General features: G+C 44.3%; 1 protein-coding gene across 29 annotated transcripts in view; it reads right to left on the bottom strand.

The window, feature by feature from the left end:
- PPP6R3 (protein phosphatase 6 regulatory subunit 3) overlaps positions 1–13648 on the bottom strand; it is a 141901-nt gene that overhangs the window by 95126 nt on the left and 33127 nt on the right. For all 29 annotated transcript variants that reach the window (XM_082748764.1, XM_082748771.1, XM_082748766.1 and 26 more), the window contains exon 2: positions 462–613. The gene's annotated coding sequence lies outside the window, so the exon portion shown is untranslated. The remainder of the gene's footprint in view (positions 1–461; positions 614–13648) is intronic.

The following is a 13648-nucleotide window of genomic DNA, read 5'->3' as shown; positions in this document are numbered from 1 at the left end:
AGCGGTGAGGACCTGAGAGGAGTCAGAAGGCGAGCCAAAGGCCGGAGACGGCCCGCGGCCGGGGAACCACCGAAACAAGCGACCGGGCTCGCGCCGCCCACGCGCCTGCGCACGCGCGCCTGCAGGGCGCCTAGAAGCAGCAGCGGAGTCTGCACCCGCAGTCTCCACCCGCAGTCTCTGTCCGCGGGCTCCCTCCGCTTGCCAGGCCGGGCTTATCCTTAGCACCCAGATCAAGCCCCCCAAGGAAAAGAGGAATCCCACGGATCGGGTGCTGCAGATTCCAAAACGAGCCAGAGCAAACTGCGGAGGCTGCTACTGAACTTCCTAAAAATACCGCAGGGCCCCGGAACCACACGCTGCCTGGTCTAGCCCTGGTCGACCTCGACTCCAGGGTCTCCAACAGAACGCTGCTTTCCTTGAGCAACTATGAAGGAAACTCCTGATCATCTTAATGGTCTCACCTTTCAACCAAGTTTAAAAATTAAAAGAAATGTTTTCTTCTCTGTGGCTCCTTGCCCATTACAGGTTATCCTGGTACCCGGTGTCTTCCAGTTCACTGCATTAGCAGATTAGCCGGCGTGAAGCGCGATGTGGGAGCGGAACAGAAGCTCTCCTGTAAGGAAAAAAGAGCATATGTTCACAGCATGTTCTGTTTTGGTCTGATGACAGCTGCCGTTAAAGAGGACCCTGGTTGAGGGTCCTGATTTCACATAGAACTGCACCTCAGAAAATTGGAAAGTTCTAGTTAGCTGAAATTTTTTCTATGTGAAAACAGGAAAGAAAAGCACTGTCATCCCTCTACCTCAGCTTTCATCCTACACGAAACAATAGCCCAGAAATAGAGACATTATAATAGCATTATCACTGAACAAGTAAGAAAAACATATATATTCTTATCTTTATCTTATAAAAACATGAATGATATTTTTTTAGAAGATTCTATTTATTTATTTGACAGAGAGAGAGGTCACAAGTAGGCAGACAGGCAGGCAGAGAGAGAAGGGAAAGCAGGCTCCCCGCTGAGCAGAGAGCGATACGGGGCTCAATCCCAGGACCCCAGGATCATGGCCTGAGCAGAAGGCAGTGGCTTCACCCACTGAGCCACCCAGGTGCCCCGTCAATGATATTCTTAATCAACACAGGGCTGACTGTAACGGCACCACACTTTAAAATGCTAAACCAGGGGCGCCTGGGTGGCTCAGTGGGTTAAGCCGCTGCCTTCGGCTTAGGTCATGATCTCAGGGTCCTGGGATCGAGTCCCGCATCGGGCTCTCTGCTCAGCAGGGAGCCTGCTTCCTTCTCTCTCTCTCTCTGCCTGCCTCTCAGTGTACTTGTAATTTCTCTCTGTCAAATAAATAAATAAAATCTTTAAAAAAAAAAATAAATAAAATAAAATAAAATGCTAAACCAAATTTTAAAAGTAGCTGAGTTAGTCCCCATATAATAACTCTAAACACCATAAATTTCACCAGGAAATGTAAGCAGAATATTGAGGTCACTGAAGTACTAACGACAGCCAAACTCTGTCTTTAGGGACACCTGTGTGGCTCACTGGGTTAAGCAGCTGCCTTCGGCTGTTCGGCTGGGGTCATGATCCCAGGGTCCTGGGACTGAGCCTCCTCTAGAGCTTCCTGCTCAGTGGGCAGTTTGCTTCTCCCTCTCCTTCTGCCCCTCCCCCTGCTATGGGCTTTCGCTTGCTCTCTGTAAAATAAAATAAATAAAATAAATTGTCTCTACTGTTAATTAATCAAACGCTGCACATGAAAGGATTATAAGCCATCTTCAAGGCACTTCACTGATAACACTGCACTGAAAACAACAAAATCCTAAACTACAGCCAATATGCTAATTAAAAATCCTAGAAGAATGCAGTCTACATGACATCTCAAAACATATGCTGTATATTGCTGCGTTTCTTCCATAAACTCACTACACTCAAGTCAATGTTTTCCAACAAATAAGGTAATAAATAGAAACAATGCTGACTGCTGACTACTTGTTAAAACAATAAAATGAACCAACCAAAACAGTAACAAACCCAGGTCAAGAAAAGATTATTTAATTCTAAACACTTTACCAGTCAAATGCTTTCTGAACATACACTTGAAAAAATGTAATTGATCATCTGAATTTTTGCTTTAAATTATGAGAGACCATGTGCCACCACCGTGATACTACAGTCCTCATACAAGACCAGGTTAACATGTCATTGTAAAAAGTACATCACTAAATGTTGGAGGTATCTTGAGCCCCATCCCAACTGTTCTGAGTGCTCAGAGTTCCAGATCCTTTTAAGAATCTGATGACTTTACATGCTCCACAAAAAACACATTTACGGGCGCACGCGCACACACACACAAAGTTTAGCATTTAAATTTGAGTGGTTGTAGGATCATCAAAGACAATCTGCAATTGTTTCTTCTAATAGCCAAGACCACCCACTGCCCCCACTTGTAGGTGGGACTCAGGCTCCCAGCAGAGTTGCAGCGACCTGCCGGCCTCACCAAACCGCATGCTCCCATCTGGGGAAGCCAAAAGACAAAAGTTATCAAATGTGCTCACAGTTTATGAATATGGGCGCTCATTACATAGTAACAAGTGTGCCAAGACTTAATCTACTTTTCTGGAGTAGGGACTCTGTGTAATTGCTCATACTTTATCCATTTAGACTACTTAAGGAAAAGTGAGGCCTATAATACTGATTGTAAAAAATATGGTAATTCTAAAGTGTGAGAATATAAGAAACAAGACCAAACAAAGGAAAATAGATTGCAACGGTGTCCGAGTGCAGTAGTGGGACTCCGGAGTCGCGAGTGTATACTGAATACCCCCTGAAAACCTCCAGGTCTACAGTGTAAAAGACTACTCGGGGTGCTTTGCCTTGTTTTTTAAAGACACAATCCACAAGGACCAGGAGAAGGCAACAAAACTGGACGTGCTACAATGGAGCAAAAGGAGTACTGGCTGAAAAAGTTACTCACCGAACACGCAGCTCCCTGATATCCCCACCCTCTTGCCCTGAGCCGGCCCAGCCCATGCCAGGCCCCTCACGGTGAAGCGCACTGGGAGGGCCCAGGTCAGCACAGCTGGGGACAGCCTGCCACCTCAACGGACGGGCTGTGCGAACTGCAGGGTGAGCGAACTGCAGGGTGAGCGCTGAGACAGGCACACCCCACTGCTGGCTCAGCTCCAGCCTGACTCTCCTCCCAGGCTGACGATCCCAGCCAGGCCTAAGACAGGAATGTCTCCTGTCTTCAGAGTGAGCTAAATAACCTTTTGAAAAAAAAAGAACCTGAAAATACTGATATCGGGGACTTCCCAACCAAAGAAGCACTGCTAGTCACTGTGCTGGAAAATTCAGAGCCAATGAGCCCCTCCCATGATGGGAGCCTCCAATCTACCACTCTGAAAAACTAGTATTTAAAAAAAAAAAAAAACAAAAAACTTTTCATCACAACTTTGCTCAACAGCTACAAGAGCAATACAAGAAGCTCCCACTAAGCCTTCCCCTCAGCTCACAACAGATCGCTGTGTCACTTTTGCTTGGGTACCCCCCCTCTCCACCAACACCCCCCCACAAAGACCCCAAACGTGAGAGCTACTGCAGATGACTGACCTTTCTGCCAAATGGTTCAGTGCGTATTTCCTAAAAACAAGGACACTAATTCACACAGCCACAGTACACCTATCAAAGTCAGGAATTTAACACAGTACTTGTTGGATTAAATACTTCATATTCCAATTCTGCCAAATGTTCTGTAATGTCCTTCGTGGCAAACCTCCCTCACCGTCATTCAGGATCCTGTGCCCCATCTCCTTTATTTCCTTCTATCCAAAAAAGTTCTGCATCATTTCTTTGTCTTTCCTTGCACTGACATTTTTGAGGAATACTGGGTATGCATTTCTGGTAGGAATAAATGAGGTTTAGCTGTTCCTAGACTGTAACATTAAGAGGACAGCATGTGTCCTATTACTGGTAAGCGTTCTGATCACTGGGTTAAGATGGTATGTGCTGTATTTCTCCACCATAAAATAACCATTTTTCCCTGAGTAATTAATGAGTAAATAACCTGTGGCAAGATATTTTGAGATTATGTTTCTTAAAACATTCACTCAGTAGTTTTACTATCCACTGACAATCTCTGTCTGAATCAACTGTTCTCTGATGGTTATTAAGTGATTTTTTTTGTGTGTAAGTCTACAGTTCCTTCCTCCATTAGATGACATTCTAATTTTAGTAAGGTATGCCCCTTTCTTCCCACTCATCCTTTAATTCCTTAACATATGGACTCACAGATTCTTATTAATACCATTATCCACTGATGCTCAAGCGGTCCCACATTCGGCCAGCGACAGTCCCTTCAAGCAGACTCCCATGTGCTTTTCATACTTTTTGAGCACTTCCCTATTTCCTGGCATAAAAACATGTTCCAGATTCATCCTGAACATTCTTTGCCCCAGCTCTGAAATCATCCATTTCTCCAAGGAGCCTCATTTCTTTCAGTGGAGAATGTGATATAGAAATGAAGATCTAAGAGCCAAGGAGGTCCACGGACAGCAGAGAAAGCTGAGAGAGATGATAATTTCATACAATTCAACTGTATGTACTGTGGGTATATATCCCTGACTTTTTTTTTTTTTTTAAGATTTTATTTATTTATTTGTCAGAGAGAGAGAGAGCGAGAGCGAGCACAGGCAGACAGAGTGGAAGGCAGAGTCAGAGGGAGAAGCAGGCTCCCTGCGGAGCAAGGAGCCCGATGTGAGACTCGATCCCAGGACGCTGGGATCATGACCTGAGCCGAAGGCAGCTGCTTAACCAACTGAGCCACCCAGGCGTCCCTCCCTGACTTTTATATATGAAGGAAAACCCAAGATCACCCGATATCTTAGGAAAGCCACTATCATCAAAAGTCAAAGGCAAAACAAAAAGAAAAGTACAAGCTGGAGGAAAGATTTACCTCCTACACAACTGATTCAGAGAAGACGCAGAGGAGAGGCTGTGCTGCACTGCCACAGAGGCAGAACTGCAAAGAACACAAAAGAGAACAAGGGACCAGGAGAGAGGCAAGAAGAACCCCTGGGATCCAAGGAGACAACCGTGTCCCACCAAGGAAGGAGAACCAGCCAGACTGGAGCAGGAAAGAACTCTTCAGAAAGATAAGGCTGAGAGAATACCAGAATACCTAAACATCGAACTGGCTAAAAGTCTGAGGCTAAAGTGGTTAATTTTTTTTTTTTTAAAGCCATGGGGCAGGCACATAGCTGGCTCAGTCAGGGGAGCATGTGACGCTTGATCTCAGGGTCAGAGTTCGAGCCCCACGCTGGGTGTAGAGATGACTCCAACAAATACATAAAATTTTTGTGAAAAGTAATATACTTCCAGGGAAAACCAAGTTATTTAGGAAAAGTATCTGTAATTCACCACTTAACATATAAATAGCATACAGCGTCATAATGATTAAACTAAATATTGATTTAACCCCAACTGCGGTGAAATTATCTTGGAAAGATGGGGAAGTGAGAACGGGAGAGGGGAGAACAGAGAGCTAATCCCGACCTTCTACAGCTTGTCACAACAGGAAATCAGTAGGTACGCTTGAAACTTCAAATAAATAAACAAACAGATAAATAAATAATGAGCATACAAGCACGCAAGCATGAACTTTCAAACATGCTCTTCAGGGACGCCTGGGTGGCTCAGTTGGTGAGGCAGCTCAGGTCATGATCCTGGAGTCCTGGGATTCAGTCCCGCATTGGGCTCCCTGCTCGACGGAGAATCTGCTTCTCCCTCTGACCCTCCCACTTCTCATGCTCGCTCTCTCTCTCTCTCTAATAAATAAATAAAATCTTAAAAAAAAAAAAAATGCTCGGGCACCTGGGTGGCTCAGTGGGTTAAGCCTCTGCCTTCGGCTCAGGTCATGATCTCAGGATTCTGGGATCGAGTCCCAAATTGGGCTCTCTGCTCAGCAGGGAGCCTGCTTCCTCCTCTCTCTCTGCCTGCCTCTCTGCCTACTTCTTTTTTTTTTTTTTTAAAGATTTTATTTATTTATTTATTTGACAGAGAGAAATTACAAGTACACTGAGAGGCAGGCAGAGAGAGAGAGAGAGGAGGAAGCAGGCTCCCTGCCGAGCAGAAAGCCCGATGCGGGACTCGATCCCAGGACCCTGAGATCATGACCTGAGCCGAAGGCAGCGGCTTAACCCACTGAGCCACCCAGGCGCCCCTCTCTGCCTACTTCTGATCTCTATCTGTCAAATAAATAAATAAAATCTTTTTAAAAAATTAAAAAATAAAAATAATAAAAAATAATTTTAAAATGCTCTTCAGATACAGGGAGGTAAATATATGTATTTTTTAGTGGGCTAATAATGGAGTTCAAAGAATTACAGGAGCCTTTGGGAAAAGAGGACGGGGAGGCTACGGGAGGCTGCTTCTCCCAGCCTACCAGCTCGAACTCGCTGACTCTTAAGTATAGATGTGAAACACTCCGACAAAATGATTTCTTTAAGAATGCTAAACTGGGAAAAGGAATGACGCGTTGAGACCAGGCAGCCGTAACAGCAACGCGCCTGCTCGGGACGGACTCTTCTGGCCTGCGCGTCCAGCCATCTCCTCAATCTATGAAATCGAGAGTTGGGCTACTTCATTCACTCTAGAGTCTTCCTGTCTCAGTAATTTATGACTCTAACAACAATAAAAACAAAGTAATCTAGGCCTTAAATACGGTGCCAGTGGCTACAGGCATGAGTTGATTAAATTCCAGAAAGCAGGACTGGGTGAAAAAATAAATGGGGAGACGAGTAAAATGGGGGGGGCTTAAAGCTCCGGGGTACGGAGCGGCTGCTGACGGTGAGGGAGGAGTGAGACCTGCCCGCACTGTTTAGGGAATGAAGACAACAGAGTTCCTGATCCCAGCCTGGAAAGAATATCAACAGCATCCAAACAAGCGACGACACGAGACCATGGCGGGGAAAGCTAAGTACGCCAAAGAGAGGTGTTTCCTTTGCAAGTTAAAACGTACAGATGATGGCGGAACCCATGAGGATGAGGAAAGGTGGTTCCCTCAAAAGAGAGGAGCCTCCCCAGGTAGTTAACTTGTAGGAAACCCTGAGTTTCACATAATAAGAAAAGGGCCTGGCCAGAGAGCAGAGTGTTACCTGAGTGGGAGCACCACCACAGTGTGTGGAGCTAAAGGAGGAAAAGCAGGGATTTGCTAGTAAATAATGTAACGGGAACTCAAGCAGGTGATGTCCCAGTCCATTCAGGCCACTGTCACAGAATACCGTGCTGGCGGCTTATAAACAAGAGAAATTTCTCACAGTTCTAGAGACCGGGAAAGTCCAAGATCACAGCATTTGCAGATTCAGTGTGTGGCAAGGACCTGCTTCCTAGTTCACTGACAACTGTCTTTTTGCTGTGTACTCATGTGACAGGAAGGGGACAGCAAATCTCTAGGGTCTCTTGTATATCCCATTCACAAAGGTGCCAGCCTCATGGTCTAATCACCTCCCAAAGGTCGTCCCCCACCAACACCGTCACACTGACGAAGTGTGAAGATTCGTTTTCAACATGCAAATCTTGAGGGACACACACACTCAGTAAGAGCTGGCGTCGTTACATTCATTATTCCCTCCGAGGAGATGGATCCACTGGGACCCCTTCTAAAAAGGAAATCAAGATTTTAAAAAGGGCTTTTTTTTATATATTTTTTTAAGATTTTGTTTTTATTTATTTGACAGAGAGATCACAAGCAGGCAGACAGGCAGGCAGAGAGATAAAGGAGGAAGCAGGCTCCCTGCTGAGCAGAGAGCCCGTTGCGGGGGCTCGATCCCATGACCCTGAGATCATGACCTGAGCCGAAGGCAGCAGCTTAACCCACTGAGCCACCCAGGCACCTCTTTGATTTTTTATACATTTTTATGTTTTATATTTTTACACACTTTTATATTTATTTTTGCCAACAATTCCTTATAGGAGTTACATTTTCTTCAATAGCCATACAATCCAATCCTACCACCAAACATCTCTACTTTCAATACTTTGACCTAGGCCAATAAGGAAAAAGCAAGAACAATATAACTATAAAAATATCAGTCAGAAATGAGGACTGGTTTAGTCTAAAACAGTGAAAAAACAGATTCTCAACTCAACAGTATCTAAATATGTACTTGCTTAGTCACAGAATTTGAGAACAGCACGAGTGAACATCTACCCTTACAAATCCTGTGCTGTTATACAAGAGCTTTCGATCCTCGCAGGTATTAATTCCTATTTTATAGTTGAGGATAATAAGAAAGAACTTACTCCACATAAACCTTATGTAAACCTTATGTGGTGGTAGTGTTGTTTTTAACTCATCTTGGGAAAAAAGGCAAAGAAAATCTCTCTGTGCTGTCATGTAGATTCCAAGATATTTATTCCTCACTGAGGCAAATTCACAAGAGGAAGCCATAGCTCTTACAGAACATGCAAGAAAGCATGTTCTCCTGTATCACACACCAAGCACGAACAATAAACATCCTCTCAATTACAAACAGGTGATACACCCCAAAGCCTGAACACATAAAAGCAAGGAACTCTACTTCTGCCTAACGTCAGGAAGCCCGCAGGTAGAGCCCTCAATGAGAGCAGCATTTAACACGGATCCTGACCCCGTTTCTGCAAGTGCGCTCGTTCATGTTCTCCCAAACATCCACGTCCAAAGAGATAGACTATAAAGAGATGGGAAATCAATCCACCTCTCTGAGGTCTTATTCACCATTTTATCCTCATCGCCCAGCACACTATGAATAATTTATAAAGTCCACAAAAATTTGAATATAAAAATCATCCAAAATGAGCACATAACTCATAATTGGGCCTAAATAAATACTTTGGATGACTTCAAGGCATCTTTCAACAAAAATTTAAACATATATTTGCATGTAAATATTTATATTTAAATACACATATCCACACACATAACTCAGCTGATTTCAGAAACACTAATGATTTTAATACAAGCCATGGCAAGAACGCCAAGACTTCTAAATCGTTAATCAAAAATCACTATAGTGGGGGGAAAAAAATCACTATACCGGACACCTGGTTCAGTTGGTGAAGCGTCTGCCTCAGCTCAGGTCATGATCCCAGGGTCCTGGGATCAAGTATATCAGGGTCCTTGAGCAGCAGGGAGACTGCTACTCCCTTCCCCTACTTGTGTGTGCGCTCTTGGGCCTGCGCACGCACGCTCGCGCTCGCTCTCTCTCTCGCTCAGACAAATAATCTTTAAAAAGAAAACTATACCAAGAATGCAAAAAAAAAAAAAAAGACTTTATTAAAGTATAAAGCATCCAAGGTAAATCCATAGTACCACTTTTTAAAAACAAAAATCACATGTGAAAAGTACTTTAGGTAAAAATTCTGGCCCCTGACTGGATCACACCACAGTCTGGCTACGCACCCTCATGGGCACCCAAATCTCTGCAGTCATGCATGAAGCCAACCCAATCTAACTTGCTATTAAAATGAAGCCAAGTCAATAAAATTAGCACCCAAAGTACAGCCCAGAGAACCAACTTGGCCTGTTACAACAGTGCGGAGATGCAGAGCCATGGTACAGAAGAGCACACAATCCCAACTGCCAGCTGTATTTAACTGGCTCAGCCATGATAAACGATCAAGTTATATTTGATGCAAAAGCTGAAATTTCGGGGCACCTGGGTGGCTCAGAGGGTTAAGCCTCTGCTTTCAGCTTGGGTCATAATCCCAGGCTCCTGGGATAGAGCCCCGCATCAAGCCCTATGCTCCACAAGGACCCTGCTTCCCTTCCTCTCTCTCTGCTGCCTCTCTGCCTACTTGTGATCTCTGTCTGCCAAATAAATAAATAAAATCTTAAAAAAAAAAAAAAAAAGGCGGAAATTTCCATAATCCAGGTTGTAACTGCAAGAAAGACATCAAAACTTTTTATAGGGAACCCTGGTAACCAAGTGATTAGTAAGTCAAAGAAAAGTTCAGAGACTGAAAAGTGGGCTAAACACCCTGAAAGTGAAAGAATTTGTCCACTGAAAACTCAACCCAAGAATGGGATTTTCACTGGCAAAACAAGAAACAGAAAAAGAAATAATAAAGAAAAGATCTTCAAAAAGATTCTTGATTACTTTCCTAAAGAACAGACTTAGTATGAACCAAGAAAAGGCCACAACCAGCTATAACCAGCTATAACCCCATCAAAAGCTCCAAGAGAACATTTCTCCTCCTAGCTTTGAACAAAAGCCCAATTTCTAGTTGGCCATTCTAATCCTACTCATAAGCCTTGGTTTCTACCACAATGCTTCTGCAGTTCTCAAAACAATTGTTTTTAAAAAGGTTACGAGCAAGGCGCCTGGGTGGCTCAGTCCAGTTAAGCATCTGACGCTGAATCTCAGCTCAGTCTTGATCTCAGGGTCCTGAGTTCAAGTTCCACTCTGGGCTCCAGGCTGGGTATGGAGCCTACTTTTAAAAAAAGGTAAGTGCCCCAGAACTGTGCTGTCCAATACAGTAACTACCAGTCACACATAGCTATTAAGTACCTGGAATGTGGCTTGTAAGACTAAGAAACCAAATCTTCAATTTTGTTTTAATTTAAATAGCCACACTGAGGATGGATAACGAATATTATTATACAAAGCTCTACCGGACATCACTGCTCTGACTCACCTTAGAATCAAAGTACAGAATAACTCTTTATGGTCTATAATCTTGCATGAGTAAGTTCTCATCTCCAGGCAACTTTCTCAACAACAAAATAAATGTTAAGGGGGGGGGGGGGGAAAAAGAAGTTCAGCTAGATTGTCTCTGTGACTGTAAATAATTTAGGGCTGCATGTGAACTCTCTTCATTAGAAATGTGGCAACGTAATGACAACCACACCTCCCTCAAAATCACAGCAGATTACTCCCACTGGAAGAGGCACACTGCCACACCGCCCCCTACACACCACCAAACTTGAGGGCGAAGACTTCAAGAGAAGACAGATTCAGTTCAGTGAACTTCTGAGCAAGTAATTCATCCCTCTAAACTTATTCTCTTATCTGTAAAAGGAGAGGATTAGACTAAATTATCACTTAACATGCTTTAAATCCTAAATTTCTTGAAATACAAAATACAAGTGAAACCAGGAGATGAAGAAAAAGAAATCGATGAATAACCACAGTCTCAAACGCTTAAGAAATTAAGTAAATTTAACCAAGGTCTTAAAGTATAGAGTCCTGTGTATCCATGCATTCTGCTAGGAAACTGATTTGTCTCTTCAGGTGTGCCTGGTTTTCCATTTTGCCTTTTTTTTTTTTTTAAGATTTTATTTATTTATTTGACAGAGAGAGAGAGAGAGACAGTGATAGAAGGAACACAAGCAGGGGAAGCCGGAGAAGCAGGCTTCCCGCTGCAGGGAGCCCGATGTGGGGGGCAATCCCAAGACCCCAGAATCATGATAAGCCAAAGGCAGATGCTTAACAACTGAGCCTCCCAGGCGCCCTCTGTTTTGCTTTAAGTCTGCACGTGAACACAATCTCCGAAGAATGCCAGAGTGCAGAGAGGTCAATGGAACACAGAGCTCGCAAAGGTTTGTACTATCTCTTTCCCCCATAAAAAGTGGACCAAGAAAGCCTTCCTCCTACATCGGACTGTGTAATCCCCATGGCTACATTCAGGGCTTTCCAACATTACCATATGCTTGCTTTGTCAGTGACCCACACCAAGTACAAGTACAATGTAATGCCCTTTGACAGCAGCTGTGGTTATTTTCAGGTACTGTAAACTGGAGTGTGAATTCATCCCCAAAGCCTGTGACAGACACCACACCCACCTTTCCTGGGGGTACATACATAAAACAGGACAGGGTCCTTGGGAAAGAATCCTAACAGGTATCCAGAGAACAGAATTTAGATTAACAACTTATGTGAAATGTGTTAAGAGGCAGAAGATCAAGGGAGAATGAAAAGCTTAACATAGTTATTCAAAGACACATTTACAAATACCTTCTGTGGCCCATACCAGACCTAACATTTTTGTCTGTCTTTCAACACAGAGAAAATCACTTTCAGAGTTTGATTTATTTACAGCATGGAAGGAAAAAAACAAAAATAAATTCAGCTTTCTTGCAGAAAAAAATGTTTTACCCGACACAGACTTTCCTTTGCATTACAGCTGATTTAACTAGGCCACCACTGATGACAAGTTCGTTTTCATTTTTTACTATTACAAACAAATGCCAGATTTCTTTAGAGTGGAACTGTCGGGTTAAGTGTGCATTTCTAATTAGAACATACTGGCAGGGGGCACCTGGAGGGCTCAGTGGGTTAAGCCTCTGCCTTTGGCTCAGGTCATGATCCCAGGGTCCTGGGATCAAGCCCCCACATCAGGCTCTCTGCTCAGTGGGGAGCCTGCTTCCCTTCCTCTCTCTGCCTGCCTCTCTGCCTACCTACTTGTGATCTCTGTCAAATAAATAAAATCTTAATAAAAAAAAAAGAAGAAGAAGAAGAAGACCATACTGGCAGGCAAATGGCTCTCCATGGAGGTCATACCTACCCAGACTCCCACAAGCAACGAGGGAACGCCGTTACTCCACACCCGTGTCCTTAATGGTTTTCTCTTCTGAGCACTGTTCAGGTGTTTGAGAGCCATTTAACACTTCACTTTTCTGCCAACTAGCTGTTTATATCCTTTGTCCATTTTTCTATTGGGCTGGTCTTCTCAATGATTTGTAGTGGTTATTTCAAAGTAAGAAAATGAGCCCTTTGTCTGAAAGCGTTCCCCCGTCAACTCACTCCAGTCTGGTGTCTATCTGCACCACTCAACCGAAACTGCTCTTTCGAGTTACCAGTGACCTCCAGTTGGGGCCAAAGCCAGATGGAACTCCTTCTGTCCTCATCTTACCCTCACACGCAGCAGCTCTCGATACAGCTGACCAGCAGACCCTCCTGATTAGAACATTCTTTTCACTTGGCTTCTTTGGTATCATAGGCCCCTGTTTCCTCACTGGCTCTTTTGTCTCCTCCACTGGAGGTTTCCTCCTCTCCTTTCTCCCCTACTGCACCCCTACTAAGGTAGAGGCTGATGCAGGGCTCAGACAGTGGGCACTACCTAGTACAATCTCCAGAGCTGACCATATTAGCTGGGGTGTCAACTCACACTTGTTCCATTCACGCTGTTGCCCAAGCAACAGAAACAAAACCCAGGAGACTTAAATAAAAGAAACTTCTATTGAATAAATGGAGCCATTTTAGTGGGTTTTAAAAATAGCTCAAGGGGCAACTGGGTGGCTCAGTGGGTTAAAGCCTCTGCCTTTGGCTCAGGTCATGATTCCGGGGTCCTGGGATCAAGCCCCACATCAGGCTCTCTGCTCAGCAGGGAGCCGGTCCGCCCCCCACCCCGCCCCCGCCGCCTGCCTCTCTGCCTACTTGTGATCTCTGTCTGTTAAATAAATAAGTAAAATCTTTAAAAAAAAAAAAAAAAAAAGCTCTATAGGGGCGCTCAGGTGGCTCAGTGGGTTAAGCCTCTGCCTTCAGCTTGGGTCATGATCTCAGGGTCCTGGGATCAAGCCCCAAATCGGGCTCTCTGCTCAGTGGGGAGCCTGCTTCTCTCTCTCTCTCTCTCTCTCTCTCTCTCTGCCTGCTGCTCTGCCTACTT

Source organism: Mustela nivalis, assembly GCF_964662115.1.
Source record: "Mustela nivalis genome assembly, chromosome: 9".
NCBI lineage: Eukaryota > Metazoa > Chordata > Mammalia > Carnivora > Mustelidae > Mustela > Mustela nivalis.
This window is presented reverse-complemented; position numbering and strand designations above follow the sequence as displayed.